This window comes from Podarcis pityusensis (genome assembly GCF_964106645.2).
Source record: "Podarcis pityusensis genome assembly, chromosome: 4".
NCBI classification, from domain to species: Eukaryota; Metazoa; Chordata; class Lepidosauria; order Squamata; family Lacertidae; genus Podarcis; species Podarcis pityusensis.
Genome location: NC_138027.1, coordinates 45,761,645 through 45,780,398, shown reverse-complemented (window position 1 = coordinate 45,780,398; position 18,754 = coordinate 45,761,645). Strand labels below are relative to the sequence as shown.

The 18,754-nt window shown below is 40.5% G+C and overlaps 1 protein-coding gene across 2 annotated transcripts in view; it reads right to left on the bottom strand.

Annotated features, from left to right (window-relative positions):
* LOC308476416 (uncharacterized protein) overlaps positions 1–18,190 on the bottom strand; it is a 177,035-nt gene extending 158,845 nt beyond the window's left edge. For both annotated transcript variants that reach the window (XR_013985863.1, XM_081003993.1), the window contains exon 1: positions 18,066–18,190. The gene's annotated coding sequence lies outside the window, so the exon portion shown is untranslated. The remainder of the gene's footprint in view (positions 1–18,065) is intronic.
* Between the last annotated feature and the right edge of the window lie 564 nt (positions 18,191–18,754).

Sequence of the window (18,754 nt, the reverse complement as noted above, 5' to 3'; positions counted from 1 at the left end):
AATGCTGAACCAGTGCCAAAGTTTGACCTGAAGTTTAGTGGGAATCTCCTTTCTTCTAACTTGAAGCTATCAGTTCAAGACCTAGCCTCCAATGTAGGCCAAAACAAGCTTGCTCATCTTTCATGTGACAGCACTTTTCCTAATCCCTCAAATGTTCCTCATAAAGCTTGGTCACCCTCCTCTGCACACGTTCTTCTAAAATTGTGGGGCCCAGAACTGGACACAGTACTCCAGGTGGGATCTGAACAAGGCAGAATAAATTAGTACTATTACTTCCCTTGATCAGGACACTATACCTCTGTTGATGCAGCCTAGAATGGCATTAACTTTTTTTTTTTACTGATGCATCACACTGTTGGCTCACATAAAGTTTGGGATCTAAGTGCCCTACATCTGTTTTACATGTACTACTGGTAAGCCAGGTGCCCCCATCTCATAACTGTGCAGCTAGTTCTTCCTGCCTAGGGATTTGAGAGCAGGCTTCCCTGGTCATATTCCTACATTCCAACCACTGCGCCACACTGGCTTTCTGTAAAAGTAGGCAATAGCCTTTTATGTGCTAATGAGTGCTCACAAATTACACAGATCACTTGGTGCTAACTTGGAAATAATACTCTTGAAAAGAAGACATTTCACACATTCATTGAGTGAACAAGAAGATCATGATAGGTCAAGTGAAGCACATGTATGTGTGAGCTGGTTCCAATTCTAAGGATAAAATGATGGATGATGGCCAGAACATATTTAGAAAAAATATTCAGTAGAGTGCAGGTGTAACAGTGAAAGATACTGGATCATTTGCAGACATTGTAATAAATCTTCATTTCAATCCAGTCTTGCTGAAGATTTGTTCAAAGGATCGATCAATAGACCATATAGTTTTAATTAATGAATCCTGAAGACTGAATAGGATGAACTGACCACTCTTGCAGACTAATGTGGGCACTGAAATTAATATTGGTATCCAATTCCAGCCCTGGTCCATCAGCAATTCAATGAAAAAAAGCATATCTTGTTCATCCAAAAGTTTAAAATGCTGCTGCTGGTGGTCCGTTGTGCGTCATTCTATGGCTTGTTTATTAATAGAACAGAAAGTGTTCTATTAAATTAAGAAAACACAGTTCAGCATGTTGTGTTATGGAGTTTTCCATGTTGACTCAAGTTCCAGAATGCTGGGAAATTGCAGGTGTTAATGACAGCAATATGAATGTGGTATGGAATCTTGTGTTCAAGCCTAACCTCTACCTTGGCAGAATGGTGGACCCAACTCTCAGATTTGTATGTTTACAGTGGTACCTTGGGTTACATATGCTTCAGGTTACAGACTCTGCTAACCCAGAAATAGTACCTTGGCTTAAAAACTTTGCTTCAGGGTGAGAACAGAAATCGTGCAGCGGTGGCGCGGCGGCAGCAGCAGCAGCAGGCCCCATTAGCTAAAGTGATGCTTCAGGTTAAGAACAGTTTCAGGTTAAGAACGGACCTCCGGGACGAATTAAGTACGTAACCAGAGGTACCACTGTACTGGAACAGATTTGGAAAGGATTTGTCTTTTCACTGGAATAGGCACATGGAGTCCATGCAACTGAAGCTAATATCTTATACCTATTAAGTGGTTAATTTATTAAGTGAAAAATAAAGAGCCAAAACTCTTATGAGAATATCAAAGGGAATTTTATCTGAAAACGTCCATGTGTCTTCTGCTGTTTTGGAATTCTCCCTCATCTCACAGAAAGCATAATTTAGTTTGAGAGGTGTGGAATGGAAAAAATATAAAATATTCTACTGGTGCATCCCGCCCCCCCCCATACTTAGTACCTAGTTATACTAAGTACATAGTTAAGAATTTCTGCCTGATGCATGCATAAAATGCACTATGTTCACCAATAATTTCTCTGTGATGCATCCTTAAAATACAAAGTGCTCCCTCACCACTAAAATGTGTAACGAATGTCCAGGCAGAAATTATACATTCACATCTTCCCAAATGCTTGCTGCAAACACATACAATTAATTTCTTGCTTTTAAAGCACTTCGGTTAACACAGCCCAATCAAATGTTTGCTCTGTAGAGGATAACATGTATTAATTGGTTTGATCTGCCTAGCCATTTAATGGTTAAATACAAGTTTATGGGATCATCAGCCCCAGGATTGCTTGTTCTTACAGTTTTCAAAATAAACAGAACTTCACTTGCTTTTTCTTTGTATATGTTTTCATATCAGTTGGGCTATCTTCACATTTAACATTAGATCTATGCATTGTTCCCCTTGCAATATTCAGGTCCACATGCATGAAATACAAGCAAAATGCCTTTTTCACTAGTTTCCTTGTTATTTTGTTTCTTTCTTTCATTTATTGAGAAAAGAGAAAATATTGTTAACAACTTAGAACTCTTTCTCTCGCTAAAAAAAGTTGTTTTTCTTCATAATAGTATGATACTGAAAATACAGAAATATCTTAAACTTTCAAATGATGTGGAAAAGAAAATGTGATAAAATTAGCCACAAGTTTCATATGTGGAAGGAAGAGAAAAAAGACCCACACGAGGGGGGGGGGAGTGAGCTGACAGCCTTAAAAATTGCCCTAATTGAGAATGGGAATATGAGACACATCTAGCCACTTCCAGGGCCTTGAAAGGATTGGCATTCCATCTTCTGGTTCTGTATTATGAACAAACCTGGAATCTTTTTGACCTTGTGAATTCAGCTTGAGCCAAGCTGAGTTGAAAACCTTAAATCAAGATCCTGTCAGAATGTGATGATTCTTGAAAGAATGATAACCTGCAGATAAGGCAAAATGAAATTTAGTTGGCTCTTGTAATGGCTTGGACCTACTCTAGGAATGGAAATGTCAATCATGTGGCCTCCTTCCAAGGTTAAATGGGAAGTTGTGCTTGACTTCATAGATGGAGTCCTTTGGCTATTGCTTCCCTCACATTTGGCACAAAAGAGGACAGAAGAAAGGTATGTTAAAAGGAAAGGATAAATGACCAGGTAACATGAAATACGGGGGGTTTTTTTTGGGGGGGGGGTCTTGAATGGACCATATTTGAGAGATGTGGCCAAAACTGATAGGAGGAAGAACAGTTTGCAAACCAAGACATTTGCTAACATCTCAAAAACCTGCTCTTTTTATATACAGACTGGGGCTAAAGGGACATTACTTTCACACTGAAATATGCTTTTAGCAATTCTAGCAATGCAGGGTATATTTTTTTAATGCCGTCCTGCTTGAATGTTTTCATGTTTTGAATAATGCTGTTTCAAGAATCAATCATATTATTCCCTAGAAGGTTTGTAGGATGGTCACTGTCATTTTGAATTAAACAGGTAATTCAGAAATTACCAGAAATTCAAAAACTTGGGCAGAGTGTATTTGAGGGAGCAACATAAATGCTTCCTTGGGTGTCCTAATGCTCTGTGGGGTGCTGCCGTTACTGCGGACAATACACCACCACTAATGCAAGCAGAGGTTTTGGTAGTAAAAGTCTTCTCATATCCAATTGTAGAAATTTGGATGACTATTTACATTGCTCATGAGAAGGTGCTCAGGCAGGTTGGACCTACCAAGGTGTTCTTGGTACTTATGATGAAATCTCCCAATACCACATCTGGGTTTTTTTCCAACAGAACTTCTGAAATTTCTTCCCTGAGCTGGCAGAAGCAGACTGCTGAGCAGTGAAGTGGATGGAACACTAAAAGAACACTCACTCTGACTCTCTGGCCCAACACCAGGTACAAGCTTCACTCTTGGTCCCCAGGAAGTCTGGTTGCCTGACAGAAGCAGTGGAATTCCAATGCATTATGGCAGCCCAAATAACCCGATTCTCCTGTCTCTGCTGGTGCTAAACCAAGTACACTGGGGACATAGCTAATTGAGATCAGGTGATCTACAAAGGTCTTGATAATATATGCCAGGTCAGTCCCCTCAATTAAATTATGGATGAGTGATGCATTCACCAACATTACTGCTAGTATGGACTGCTGGTTAGAACACAGCTGCTGAAGGAGGTGGCAGATTACAGTATCTAACAGTAATTAGGGCTCCCTGCCATCTATCTCTTAAATTCAACACAAACAATGCTACATTTTTTGTCACAGGGTTGCTGAAACATTTGGCTTGCTTTTGTTATGAGCAACAGACTTAAAAGAAAGGGATTATAGTATTAAAATTTTTAGGGTGCTGTCCTTCAACCTCTCAATTTTCTTCAGCGGACTGATGACTTTCAATGCAAATAAAGTTGAAATAAAGCTCAAAGTTCCTGATATGGCATTGTATATTGTTTTATATAGATACATCACCTGCCCTACCAAACTTTTTTGTAAAGTTTTTGTCTTATGAAATGGAGCTTCCAGAATTTAACTTGAAGAGAGAGAGGCTTAAGCCCATTTACCCACTAAAAACTGTATGCCCAACTGATTTACTCCCCAAATGGGAAACATACAAGGCACCTTCTTTCCATACACCCATGTTCAGCGCACGTTTTCAGTGCCTGCATGGTCTGGGTGACGGGAGCACCTTCCGATCACAGGAACAGCAGCACAGCATTCCCAAGGAGTAGGTCCTGGTGCTGTGGACTCACATTTGTTCATGTGAGCACCTCAAATGCAGCAGAGTAACGGAAGCAAAGCTGTGGAGGTTTTGTAGCAAACCCAATTTATTTCTACTGCTTAAACAAATAAAAGAACATAACAAACATGTATGAGAGAACCAGCTCTCATACTGCCATCCTGTCTCTAGACAGATCAAAGAAAAAAGCACAAATACTAGGGACGGAAGTCTAGAAGAGTAGCTTCCGCCCCCTCCTTTTTTACAGACAGAAAGTAAAACAAACATGATCTGGTGATCCTTGCAATGGGAGGGATGAAAATACTGACATCCTCTCTTTTCTTTTCAGCATAGGTTAAAAACATACATTAGACCCACAACGTATGTAGGAGTTATGTTCTGGGGATAGTGCATAAAGCCAAAATTGCATATAGACAAAACACATTGGCAATCCCACCCACCATTGAAGCCAAAGTTTCCCCTTCCTCCATTTTTATTTTTTTTAATTGCCAAGCGTGCAAAGTTGAATGTGCACAAGTTAAATGAATGCAAGTTGTGAGTCTACTGTACTGTGGTACCTTGGTTTATGAACTTAATCCGTTCCAGAAGTCTGTTCTTAAACCAAAACTGTTCTTAAACCAAGACGCACTTTTCTTAATGAGGCCTCCCACCGTTAGTGCCCTTCCACCGTTCGGATTCCATTCTTAGACTGAGGTAAAGTTCACAAACCGGGACACTGTTTCTGGTTTTGTGGAGTTCTTAAACCAAAACGTTCATAAACAGGACTGTTCTTAAACCGAGGTACCACTGTGTTGTAAGTAAGCATTAGCTGTGGGCTACTGTGTGATTTAGACACCTCACAACATGCTTTCATCTGTAAAATGGATTCACACAGATGTTAAGTACTAAAAGACATTTACAAAACACCAGCATTAAATACTACAAGAATACTGATTGGAAATTTCAGCTTGCCCTCTTCTCCCTACACCACAATTAATTGCACACATTTTCTAGTGTTCCATTTTCCTAAGCAGACTATGCTTTCATTTTATTTTATTTTTTGCAGACACAGTCAATAAAACAAGATTCTTTTTCAATCTAAAATACTCTTTACAATTTATTTTTCTAATTATGTTTTTAACTTGTGCTGCATCTTTCTTTCTTATTTAGATTTCCCACTTCCCAACTAAATGCATTTCTATTTATGTATTTTAAGAGGCCTTCTGTTTAGAATTATTTTAACATTGCCACTTAACTACATTTGCATCTGTTGCTTTGCCCCCTCTAGATTTCATCAAGATGAATTTTAATTGCATATGCAATTGTTCCTAAAATGATCTTACTTCCTAGCACTAGGTCCCCCCTCCCAGATAATAAAACTCCAATTAAACTTATTAAGTCATCTGATATTTCCTCAAACTAACTTTTATTGATGACCCAGACTGTTCAGTTTGCTTCCCATCGCCATGAACAATATTCTAAGCCTAATTATATTTTATCATCATGGGCGTTCCTCTGAACCAGCCATATTTATCAAACTTCATGCATTTTCTAGGAATTCATCCAAAATATCCTCAAACCAGACAAATGCTTCAAATAAGCCATAGAACAAAACAATCCTGAAGTACTTTGCAGAAATATGTCTTTGCTCTTCATTTTGCATTCTGCTGTAGCCAAGTTAACATCTGAGTAATTAAAGTATTGCCAGGAATTTTAAATATCCTGTTTTTTAACATGTTTCCCCAGTTGTATACTTTTTAGATTTTGCATTAGTTGCTCTGAACATGTGAACCATATCCATTTCCAGTAATCACAATAATATTTGTTGTGATTTCAGCAACTTCACTCATTGTGTATCTTACCTGCAATACCACTTTCCTCATGTGTTTTAAAAGTGTGCAGACTTGTATTTTAGGGTGCACTCATAGCAAATTCACTTTTGTTTAGAATTAGACAACTGAGTGTTAATACATGCACGATGTGGCATCTTCAAAGGTTAATCTTACATTCCCTTCCACCACCTCTTCTTGCCTAGCTGCTGTCTCTTTAGAAAACCTTTCTACTTAAGTCATCCTTCCCCCTCCACGGCAATATGCAATGTTGCCCCCAGCCAATTCGGTCTTTTATTTCCATCACATTCGCCTGTCAGAATTTTGTGACTGATCCTTCCACCTCTATAGTCATAACATTGAACATGTCATGAAATCACAGCAGCTCAGACATTGGCTAGAAGAGGCTCACAGGTGACAGACAGCCAGTTCAAGCCCATTAAATATCTATGATTTGGAGCTATTTTTGCATCATGCACATTTTCAGCTTTTGCACCATATGCTGCTACAATTTCTATGACCTGGTTTTATTCTCTCACATTTACATTATCTTTTCACTTTCAAGTCTGAAGTTAATCCTGCAGACATCCCTGCTGCAAGAAATGTACATATTAAAACCAGCTGTGCCTTGACTGTGAGATAGTAACTGGCCCTGCTAAGATAATTCAGCTTGCAATCCAGAACCATAAAAGTCAGTGGTAATTTTGTAACTGACTTCAGTGGGATCTGGAGTACTAATTTGGTTTTTCATCAGTATTCTGAGCACACTTAAAAGAATCCATTACTGTTTTTGTGACAATTTATTGGTCCTAAGTGTGTGGTATATGCAGAAAAGGGAAGTTACAGTTAACAATTATGTAAAAGAACTGACACCTTTCAAATGATATTTCTGTTCTAACACTGGCAGAGACTTTTCAAAACCTTGCACTCAGATATGTGATATTTGTATTGCAATGTTCAACTGCAAATAACAGAACAGAACCTGTTCTGACTTCAGATACCTTCAATTGATAAAGATATTATACTGGGGCATTCAGGTACAATTCTGGGTGCAACACTCAGCTTTCATTGGAAGGCTACCTCACTGCATGTCCAGAAAGAAAATTATATATTCTGACTTTGTGCACACAGCTAAACACACTCTCTGGGAATCTCAACACACATGAAGCAGAAAAAGCACCTCCTTTACTGTCCATCAAAAGCTCTGTGTGCCCAGGAGCCAAATGAATTAGACCTCAGTTTTTCCGAATAACTGTTTTCTGTTGGTGAACTCAATTTATGGGCTTCCATTTGAGCATGCACTACATGTTGCACAGCAGTATTACCACCTTTCCCCCCCAAACTGCAATAATATTCTGCTTAATGAGACTATGATAAAAAAGTTTGTATTTCAAAATAGCACACTATTTTCCTCCAGTGTAGGAAGAGCAACACTGATAGGAAGAGAGCACAGAGATGTGCCTTCATGGTAGTGATTGGGAACTAATAATGCACATAATTAAGAACGCATATTTTTATGCATGAAAATAATGTGCCACCAAAACGGTATGTTTTTCATGGCCAAATACGAAGGAACGATAATTAGTTCCCCACTACTTTTCTTGTTTCATAAGTCTTTGTTGTTTCAGTGGATGGAATGTGCTTTCTCTCTCTCTCTTTTTTTTATTAGACCCAAGTTAAAAAGAAAAAGGAGAGAGAATGTTGCCACCATTATTATTTTTCTCTAGTTTGCATTGTAATGGAATATCAAAAGGTAATATTATCTATTGTGCCTCTATCTGGGGCATGTTACTTAAGTTTCAGTTCCTCCTAGACAACGAACCATGAAGACTGAAGAGATGACACAGACACATCATGTCCTTCCTCCCTTCATGCCCCTTGAGTGACGGTACTTTGCATGAGCTTTCCTGAGAGGATTAATGGCAGATTTGACTCTAGGAAATAATTACGAGGTTTGACAAGACATTTGAGACTCTGGTGATAAAAGAGACAGAAGGTTTCAGTGAGGAACTAGGATGCTGACAGGCACAACATGCTCATTATGGAAATTCAAAAAGAGAAAGAATATCTAAAAATAAGCAAGATATCGAGGCACATATTTTATACATCAACCACACTGCAAGCTTCTTGTTATCCCATGTGCTAATATCACCCATATCTTACTAACTGTAATGAGGGCTTCTTTAAAAAAAAACTTAGCACACTTCTCTCTTTCTTACCTCTGTGCTTCCTATTATTTTCCCTTCTTGGAAACAGAACAGAACAGAACAGAAAGGAGCTAAGAAACAGTCCTAATAAACAATTGCATATGCAAAGGGACTCTCCACATGATCCATCCTGCATTTGGAACAGAAACTATATTTGCATGCACACAGGTGCTGTCCTTACCTGGACAGCATATAGAGCAGCATATAGAGGTGTTTGACAGGAGGATATATGTACATTGCAAATGACTGTGGCTGTATGAATAAGGGTTGCACAACTGGGACCTTCCATAGTGTTCCTATGAGGAGTGCTTTGGGAAAGGGACATAGTTCAGTGGCAGAGCCTGCAAAAGGGCCAATGTTTGATTACTGGAATCTCCAGGTATGGCTAAGAAGCAATTTCAGTCTGAAAATAAAGGTATTATTATTATTATTAAAATCTGGAAGGCCAGTGCCAGTCATTGCAGTCAGTACTGAGCTGAAAGGATCCAGGATCCCAGCCAACCTCTTGTGCCTTCTTCTAGAACAGGCTTCCTCAGCCTCGACCCTCCATATGTTTTTGGCCTACAACTCCCAAGATACCTAGCTAGCAGGACCAGTGGTCAGGGATGATGGAAATTGTAGTCTCAAAAACATCTAGAGGGCCGAGGTAGAGGAAGCCTGTTCTAGAATATTCCATCCTATTCCCCTTTATCTCGGCCTTCCATTCTTCCCCACCCTTGAGCAGCTGGGTGCACACTGAGCATGTTCAGTCCACATTGGACTAACTTTTTTCCCCGCCCTAAAGGTTTGTATAATGCTATAAACTTGCAATTCTGCCTGCTGATACTTCTGTTATTGAGCAGAATGTGGAGAATTGAGTTGCCATTATTATAGGGTGGTGGTGGTGGTATTTCTACAATCTTTCTTGGATTCTACCACTTTAAATGCAGGTGCATGGGGGAAAGGGATTACATATTTGAATACTTTTTTCCACATTAAAACAAGAAAAGCAACAACATTGCCCAATTCATCTAGAGAAGTAGATTCAACCATATGCTAAGGCCTGCAAAGCTCACCTGTTTCCAGCTGTTAAGTTTTTAAAACAATCCCCCACAACACATTCTTTTCCATTGGAAACAATGGGAGGGAAAGTGAATGTGAGATTTAGGCATGTTCCTGAGCTCTTCTAATTTTCTTCTCAGCTGGAAAGCAGGTCAGGAACCCTGGGTTTTGGATCCCAGCTTCTTCCCCTAGCATGCCCCCAATCACTCCTGATGTTACCCCAAATTCTGGGACCTGCAGGCCATAGCGCAAATGTTGGTTGAGCCAGAGCATTGAAGGATCTCAGTCTATGACACTGGAGTTCTGTTTCCAGTGTAGAAGAGGGTGATCTAATCAGTCCTAAAGCCTCCAAGACACCCTCTCATGGGCCATAGAACTGCAGCCTATGCACCTTGTTAGGTTGAATGTGTGCAACAGGCAATTACATGGAACAAAAGCCCAACAACACTTCCTTTAGAGCAAAGCCTTACTGGGCATAGCATTTCTGAACTCAGCTTTGACAAACAAGAACAATCAGTATTGTATACATGTCTACCCAGGAGTCAATGGAACTTACTCCAAGGCAAGTGTTTAAAGGTAAATGGACCCCTGACCATTAGGTCCAGTCGTGACCGACTCTGGGGTTGCGGTGCTCATCTTGCTTTATTGGCTGAGGGAGCCGGCGTCACGTGGCCAGCATGACTAAGCCGCTTCTGGCGAACCAGAGCAGCTCATGGAAACGCCATTTACCTTCCTGCCGGAGCGGTACCTATTTATCTACTTGCACTTTGACGTGCTTTCGAACTACTAGGTTGGCAGGAGCAGGGACCAAGCAACAGGAGCTCACCCCATCGCGGGGATTTGAACCGCCGACCTTCTGATCGGCAAGTCCTAGGCTCTGTGGTTTAACCCACAGCGCCACCCGCGTCCCTAGGCAAGTGTTTAAAGGAGGCCAATTTAGGACTGCAGTCTAAGTTGCAAAAAGTTTCCTGTTATATTTATTTAAATATTCATTTTCACTTCTATCAGGTCCCCCCCCCCATCAAGCCCTGGTGAAGTTAATGTTTCTAAAAATATAAATGCATAAAATAAATAATGTTTTGTCTCACACAGAAGTACAGTAGATAACAACAGCTACAATCCAACCTGGGAAGCTGGGGTAGATTTCAAGAGCCAAATTGTGTAGATGGAAAGGCAGAGCTGTACTCTTTCTTATCACATTTTTTGTTTTTTGAATATACCTTTCTCTGGCTGCTTTCTTCTTCTTCTTTGAGGGGGGGAGCGGTCACAAGAAAATATGTGGGATGGGAAAGACAAGATTTGAGGGAGAAAAGCAGGAGTTCACCTCTGTGCTTTCAAGTTCCCACCACCCCCACCTTTTGGGATTATGGCAGCAACCCAACATGACATACTGGTCTGCACAGTCAAATCTAGTTTGTTCATAAAGAATATTATAGGAATTCGAAGTAGCATTTCTCATATAGACAGTTATATAAGAGGGAAAAGGCCTATGTTTGCATTTATTCTGGCTGGAGAAAAAAATCCAAATCATTTATTCAGGGGAAATATTCAGATGCAAATACGGCATACATTTTTAAAACGTGCATAATATAATTACAACTGGGGAAAAAATCATTGTTCCATAGACAGCATGAACAATTGACAGCCTACGAATGCATCATTTTAAAAAAAGTTATTAATGAGCTTTCAGGATACTTCTTGATGCTGCTGGTTTGCTGTGTTGTGAATTATTAGATCATCAGCAACCTATAATAAATAATGTGTTCTCAGTCATTCCATGGATATGTTTTCCTATTTGTCAACATGTATGCACACACACGCAGTCTTTTTAAGAAGACAAGAACACTTTCCAGTATAATAAACAATCCTGCATTGATTTGCAAAGGTTTTGAGATCAGAGATTACTTGCAGTTCAAGAAAGAATGAGGGCATCAGAATGTTTCCATCTATTGCTTTCTACAGCATAATAGTGAACTGTTTGAATAATATGCAAATAAAGACTGATTTAATAGATCAGTTCAAACCACTTTACCTTTATGTATTATACATAAAGTAAATAGAAAAAAAGTAAAATATATTAATATAAATAAGAACCCTTATGAAAATCCTGCTTTAATATATACAAGGAGGACAAAGTTAAAAAGGTAATTCCTTTGCCTGCTTGTGGATGAGCTCTAAGCAGGAGATTTAGATTATAGAAAGAAGCATTATTTGAAGATGAGATTTCAATGGAATGGGAAGTGAGCCTGTATATTTGTGAACAGAGCCCACATGACTTTTCACGATACGGCAACAAAACAGCCGAGGCAATCTGACCTAAACAACTACAATATTATATACTTCATGATAATATAATCTTACAAGGTATGATTTGCAACAAAATTTTCTTCAGTCACTGTCCAGGATGCTCCTATTCAGAGCTCCAGGCAGCCTTTGAGTACCATTAAAGCTCCTGAGTGGGGTGGAAGTAATTTCAGGAGAATAAAAGGAATATATATGTTTATAATTTCTTTTCTTCTACCTTTCTGAAGCATTCCCCTACTGTGCAAAACAGTGCTGGTGGGCCCAAGTTTGGGGCTGTCAGCCCTGAACCCAAGCATTTTATTAGTGTATCAAGGGGTGCAGGATGAGTTTCTGGAGGTGCCCATTTTCTGTTCCCTCTTCAGTCAGTGCTATGTACAGTGTGCAGCAGGCTGGGGGGAACGATTTCAGCCCAAGGGCTGCATCACCTCTTGGGCAATCTTCCAGGAGCCACATACCACTGGTGGGTGGGGCCAGAGGCAAAAGTGAGCAGAGTAATAAATGTAAATTTCTGAGGACGGACAAGACAGAGGCATTATCAGGGTTCAAGGACACATTCCAGCCAGGTAAAAACACTCATGGTGTGAAACAGTGCCTGTGAGAGGGTGGTCTCGGGAATGCTGAAGGTCAGACAGAGGTTTGGAGGGCTTCATTCAGGATCTGATGGTTTCTCACCCTTGGAACACAGAGTTACTCATTCCCCTGACACCCAAATCATCCCCCCAGGGTACCAGATATTTAGAGGTTCAACCAGGTGAATTCTCGTCACCTATCTGTTTTCCTTTTTTTTCCAGCTGACACTCAACAATCTGTGGCTAGATCTTGGAAGTCACTCAGAACAACAGCACACCATTTCCTTATCACTAACAAACCAATTTATCTCTTCATATGTGGGGAATTCCCCAAATATGGCAGAGGACTGTACCTAAGTACAGTATATGACTGTACCCTCACAGACTTGTGCACAGTCACATGGTTTGCCACTACTGGGATTCCCAATGCATGCAAGTAGATGCATGATGCCAACCTCCCCCCTCCCCATATGATCAAGTCAGACACCAAATGGGATAGGAATATAGCACTGCCTAAGTGCTTCATAATGATTTATGCATTTAAGCTGAACCATCACAAAGTGATCAATTACAAGTAGAGCAGTACAGTGGTGCCCCGCAAGACGAATGCCTCGCAAGACGGAAAACCCGCTAGACGAAAGGGTTTTCCGTTTTTGAGTTGCTTCGCAGGACGAATTTCCCTATGGGCTTGCTTCGCAAGACGAAAATGTCTTGCGAGTCTAGAGATTTTTTTTTCGCTTTCCCCCCCCTTTATCTAATCTGCTAAGCCTTTAATAGCCTTTTAGCAGCTAATCCCCTAAGCCTTTAAGCCTTTAATAGCCGCTAAACCGCTAATAGCGCTAATCCGTTAAGCTGCTAATAGGGTTGCTTCGCAAGACGAAAAAACCGCTAGACGAAGACTCTCGCGGAACGGATTAATTTCGTCTTGCGAGGCACCACTGTACATGTGAAAAGGATCTAGGAGTCTTGGTTGACCACAAACTTGACATGAGCCAACAGTGTGACGCGGCAGCTAAAAAAGCCAATGCAATTCTGGGCTGCATCAATAGGAGTATAGCATCTAGATCAAGGGAAGTAATAGTGCCACTGTATTCTGCTCTGGTCAGACCTCACCTGGAGTACTGTGTCCAGTTCTGGGCACCACAGTTCAAGAAGGACACTGAAACTGGAACGTGTCCAGAGGAGGGCAACCAAAATGGTCAAAGGCCTGGAAACGATGCCTTATGAGGAACGGCTAAGGGAGCTGGGCATGTTTAGCCTGGAGAAGAGGAGGTTAAGGGGTGATATGATAGCCATGTTCAAATATATAGAAGGATGTCACATAGAGGAGGGAGAAAGGTTGTTTTCTGCTGCTCCAGAGAAGCGGACACGGAGCAATGGATCCAAACTACAAGAAAGAAGATTCCACCTAAACATTAGGAAGAACTTCCTGACAGTAAGAGCTGTTCGACAGTGGAATTTGCTGCCAAGGAGTGTGGTGGAGTCTCCTTCTTTGGAGGTCTTTAAGCAGAGGCTTGACAACCATATGTCAGGAGTGCTCTGATGGTGTTTCCTGCTTGGCAGGGGGTTGGACTCGATGGCCCTTGTGGTCTCTTCCAACTCTATGATTCTAAAGCAAATCCTTCTAAGCAACAACAATGGGTTCAGTCCTGCAAAGCAACTATATATATATATATATATATATATATATATATTTTCTTGTGATATGACAGCTGCCTTCCTTTCCAAATAATTCCAGTAAATAAGCTGCAGCCTGGCCTATCTGCAACGTGTAGATTGCACCAAAACCTCACCTGGTCAATTCCATCTATTTGTCACCTGCCATACAGTACATGGAATTTGTTTACAACCAGCTGAGAAAAAGATATATAAACTAGCCCGCATGAGGAAGATGTTGGATTTACAGACAACTGACAAATGAGCTTGGAATGAGAATGTATATGAGAATAGCCTAGAGTGTGCCATTATGCCATGACATGAATATATGACATCTACCCCCAGCTGATGCTGGAGGCAAATGAGCTATGCTGCATCTACCAGAGTAATTTCTCACGCTTGCGGTTTCTCTCTTCATTTTTCTTTCTGAAACAATACATAATAAAATGTACCCCTTGCCGCCTGATCCTAAGACTTGCTGTATAGGCAGATAAAGAGCAGTTCACAGCTAGTAACCTACTTGTTTGCAGTGCTGTGGTGGTCAGCTCAAGTTGGAACCTCTGCGCAAAAAGTGAAAAAGATTGGACCTTTGGGGAAAGAGAGAGCCTTCTGAATGATAAACCTCATGTTTTGTGCAGCCAAGGTTCATTCTTTGCCTCTCTGCCTTAACAAGATCAGGTTGTGAGCTGGAAGAGAAAAGTACCGATCTTCTCGTATAGAGAAGTATTCTCACAGAGAGAAGTACCAGTCAAAGTAGAGGTGCGGGGTTAGATGGATCCGTGGCCTAAGTATAAACAGCTTCTTATAAACAGTTTAGGAGGAAAAAAGCAAATTACTGCACCAGTGAAACTTTAAACTGTAACATTTCACAGACTTGAGACACAGTTTTCAAAAACATACAGAAGCCAAATGGGCATATGCATATTTTTTGTATTAGATAAATGTTCTTACTAGCACAGACAAGTGAGTATAAATATGGCTCATATAATACATTTTAAATATAAGCATTATTTGAGAAACAACGAACAACAACAACATAATGTTGGTGACTTTTAAATACACAATTGGATGGGGAATCTGGTGTGCCATACTGAATAATTTTTATTTATACTAGTATTTTATAATTTAACAGAGTCTAGTTTTTATTAGTTGATTTATGTGTTGTCAAAATAATACCTTACCTAGTCTTGATTTTGGAGAGGGAATTAAACTCTGGTAGAGGAAGAGAAACTTAAGAATTTATTTATCAAGCCTTTATGAATAAAAAATTGTTCAAATTTCTTTCAAGCACAATTTTCAGCTGAAAAACTCCCCCCCCCCCTTTTAGCCTGATGTGTGTGTGTGGCATTTTTAGATTTCAAATCTAAAACTTAAACTGCAACTTCTTCTGAGGCCAAAAACAAATCGCTTGAATTGGGAAGAATCCTTAAATCGCATTATGCTTTCTCCTGGAACAATTTATTTCCTTATTTGGTTATACAATTAACTTGAATGAAACTGAGTGTTATGCCTTGAAAACAAAACTAAATTAAACGTTAATGCAGTAATCCATCAATTACAGTGACGCAACTAATGGCTCAAAATAGCTTTGTATGAACATTTCAAGATGGATTAATAATATAATGAATGTTATGCATTCACAATTACAGAAGGAAATAAAGTATTGCCTTAGTTAATCCCTCATTTTCATTGATGGTAAAGTGGTAAGGCAACAAAATGAATATTCATTGCAATTTCTTATAATGTGGGACCTACACAGAGTAAAGCAAACATTTACCATCCATTACAGCTGAGGAGAATCTGAGTAAATGAACACTTCTGACTAACTTCCATTTTTAGAAGTTATTCACTTTCCCAACAGCATTATGCTTGTGACACAAGTATACAAGTTGTAGATGTGTAACTAACAGCTTGATTCTCAGGCCACTTTAAATACTTTAGCTCCTCTTGACTAGTGCTGAAAATCACATCATCACATTAGTTCTTGATAAGTTAAAAAAATTTAAATTGGTTGGCTTATTTTATGCACACACACACACACATATGCAGCAGAGTTAAAAGCTTGGAAACGGGAGCTGCCTGGAATTACTCTCACCACCCCCCACCCTGTCTCATTTTCACATGTCACTGGCATTGCTTAAAAGGCAAAATAAAACATACAGAAGCTCCATTAATAAAGAAAAAAAGTCGCTTATTTACAGTTACTTGATATTCACAAGGATGGGTTCTGAATCAAACTACATGGCTAGAGCTACTTTCATGGCATACTCTTGCATAAGAGAGGCCATTGTGGGAAATCACAATGTATATTTATCCTGTTTGTCTCAACCCTACCTTCTACTGACTAGAGGCATACCCAGCAGTATCCAAACAGCACAAGGCCACATCAGTACAGTGGACCCTCGGGTTACGTTACCTTCGTATAACGTAACTTTTGGGTTGCAAACATGGCAAACCTGGAAGTGTATACGCAGAAGCGGTCTATTGCGCCATGTGCGTGTGCTGAAGCGGCACCTCATGTTGTGGACTTTTGGGGGTATGTAAGGACCCCTGGAACAAATTAAGTTCGTATCCGGAGTGTCCACTCTAACTGCATGTGCATGCATTGTCTCCACATCACTGATAGCTGTTGCTAGGAATGTAATGCACAGATATGAGGATACTTCATAATTGCATATAGGTGTTACACCTGCCACTCTGAAGCATGGCCTTCATGAGATGTTTGCTCCATAGTGTTACTTATTTTGTGCTCCTCTATTGAGGGTAAGCAGGCATTCCCAGACAAAAGAGGACTGCACTTCTAGTTCAGCAAAAGCACGCTACGTACCAAGATTCTAGGATGTGTGTTGAAAAAATACAGATGATTCTCTCTTCCTTTGAGATAAGAAATCAACCTATTTTGTGGCTGAAACAGACTGACTCCTCCTTCAGGCTGGTTTACGGTGTCCCTCAGCAAAATGCCTTCAGATGAACCCTATTCCTAGATAGCTAAAACCTAGGAGCAGCCGTTTGACCACCAGAAAAAGGGGGGGGGGGGCTGGGAATCACAATTTAAATTTTCCACAATGCCCACAACAAGCAAAATGGAGAAAATGCCTGAATAGAGCCATGGTCTCATCCTAATTAGAAAGGGTCAGTTACACATACTTCCTATTCCGTTCCAACTTGGCAGTGGCAGGCCTTAGCTATTCCCCTTTGACTGTGAGAATGTAAGGCAGGATTTTGCAGCCTTCAGTTCTTGGTTGGAGAGCCTAGATTGGAAACCTTTCTCAGAAGATCTTATGCCGCATCCAATCGGCCAGCCAAACTGCCAGGGCTTGTCAAAATCCTAGGGCTCCCCAGTGTCAAATCACTCCCCACTCCTGCTGGCCACTGGTTCCTCATACCTGTACAGTGGTCCCTTGAGTTAAGTACTTAATTCATTCTGGAAGTCCGTTCTTAACCTGAAACTGTTCCTAACCTGAAGCACCACACCTACTGCCGCCGCGCCGCCGGAGCCCGATTTCTGTTCTCATCCTGAAGCAAAGTTCGTAATCTGAAGCACTATTTCTGGGTTAGCGGAGTCTGTAACCTGAAGCATATGTAACCCAAGGTACCACTGTACTAGTGATTATAATTTGTGGAAGGAAAGGTTTTAGGAGGGATCGCTGTCTACTTTTACACTTCATTTATATGCAGAGAAGGCCAGGAAAAGATACAACACTGGCTGGTGCTGGGGAGGGTTACTGTACCAGCATTATTTATTGTTTCATTATAAGCAATATTTCTGTGCCATCCCATTACTGAACTCATTAGTAAAATAACAACAGCCCATCTCTTATGATATGACAAGCAGAATGGACACATGAGCCAGGCATGCCTTTCCTAGCTCAATCCCCCAAGGATGAATCCAACAGCTAACTCTCCACATACCTGAACCACCCAGCTCTACCACGTTTGTTTGATGATGATAATCAGAGATGCGTTGCTGGACTAGGAACATCATGAGCAGCTGCAGCCCACCTGCTTGCTGCATTTAAATCAGAACTCAGCTAATTTGGAATGCTGCACATGCTCAGTGTAGTCAGCAGCCCCAGCTCCGCCCCTTCTTCCCAGGCTGCTCCACTCTTCCCTACTGTAGAAGGAGAGTCGGTTGCTTTAGTAGTCTAGAAGTAGCAGTCTTGCCTGTTTCATGGTATGTGTTCCTTGTGGAGGACGGGTGTCGTGGTTTGTCTGTTCTGAGGGAATGAAGGGGTTTTGTACCACACTAAAACCTTACAGTCTTATCTGGCTGGTATGCAAATTTGCCATTAATTGTGCAGCTGTTCCATCTCCAGACGAAATAAAAGCAAACCTTTGGGTTTCTTCCGTGAAAAAGGCGGAGTTAGTAACATTTTCTTCTGTCTTTTTGTTAAAACAAACAAACTGCTGCACTCCAAATTTACCCTGTGCCTGCTTACTGAGAAGGAAGGCCCACTCTGGTAAATGGGAGCTACTCCCAAGTAAATTAGCAATTGAAAGGCAGCCTCAGTCAGCCTGTTGCCTAGGAAAAGCTTTACATGTATATATTCTTTTAAGTTACTAGCAGGTCTCTCCTCAACTCCAAAATTCTTAGTCAGTTG